General features: G+C 47.6%; 1 non-coding gene across 1 annotated transcript; it reads right to left on the bottom strand.

The window, feature by feature from the left end:
* Positions 1-957: 957 nt before the first annotated feature.
* On the bottom strand, positions 958-1,065 carry LOC125588173. Its single transcript, XR_007324567.1, has one exon. It is a non-coding gene; the product is annotated as a small nucleolar RNA R71 (small nucleolar RNA).

Genomic DNA, 1,065 nt, shown 5'->3' on the forward strand with positions numbered 1-1,065 from the left:
CTAAGTACTGCAACTGAACCTCTTATTTGAGAGACTAATTCACTCCTTAGGGTAATTTGAGTGGTATCAAATTTGGCGCCATTGCCGGGGAGCTTTGATCGCCATTAGATTTAGTGTTATTGATTCTTATTCTTTTCTCTACCCCCATTCTGACACAAAAAAAATTTCTTGTCTTTTCAGGTGCATGCCCAACAGTACCAGAAGCAACAAGGACAAACACCTGCTATTCTCAGAAGATCCTGCTCACTTGGAACGCACGATCCGCAAAGACCAACGTTCCACATCGCTCGACGCAGCAGCTTTCACGTCGACTGATTCTCGCACCCAACCGTCGACCGACATCCGACCTTCATCGTCGACCGATCTACATCGTTCGACATCGATCGATACTACACCGCGTACATCGATCGATCATCAGTCACGAAACATGGTTGCGATTGTTATTCTCAGACATGACGAGAATGGACACTTGTATGACCAGGATGGTCATCTGCGTAATGCAACAGGTCAGAAACTAGACGCTCAGGGGAATGTAATCCCTGATACTGATGCTACAGGAGCTGCTCAACCTGTAGAAGAGGCTTCTCGACCAAGGGCACTGGCTGACTACAATCGTCCAGATGAGTACTACGCAAACAGATCAGCTATTCGACTTCCATAGATTCAGAAGCAGAATTTCGAGCTGAAGCCTCAGTACTACACACTCGTGTCGCAGATACCCTACTCTGGGTTACCGCACGAGCATCTTATGGACCATCTAGAGAGGTTCGAGGATCTTATCGCTGCTATTCGTATGGATGGAGTCCCCGAGGACTACCTATTGTGCAAGCTCTTCAAGTATTCTCTGACTGGAGAAGCGATGCACTGGCTTAAGCAGCTACCCACAGGATCTCTAACATCCTGGGCCGACATCAAGAATGCTTTCTTGCGAAACTTCTTTGATGAGGCACGCGCTGAAGACTTGAGGAGCAAAATCGCTACATTCGCGCAGGAGACTGAAGAGTCTTTCAAAGATGCGTGGATCAGATTCAAGTTCTTCCAGCGAGACTGTCCACACCACGGATT

The sequence above is a fragment of the Brassica napus genome, chromosome C5 (assembly GCF_020379485.1).
Source record: "Brassica napus cultivar Da-Ae chromosome C5, Da-Ae, whole genome shotgun sequence".
Lineage (NCBI taxonomy): Eukaryota > Viridiplantae > Streptophyta > Magnoliopsida > Brassicales > Brassicaceae > Brassica > Brassica napus.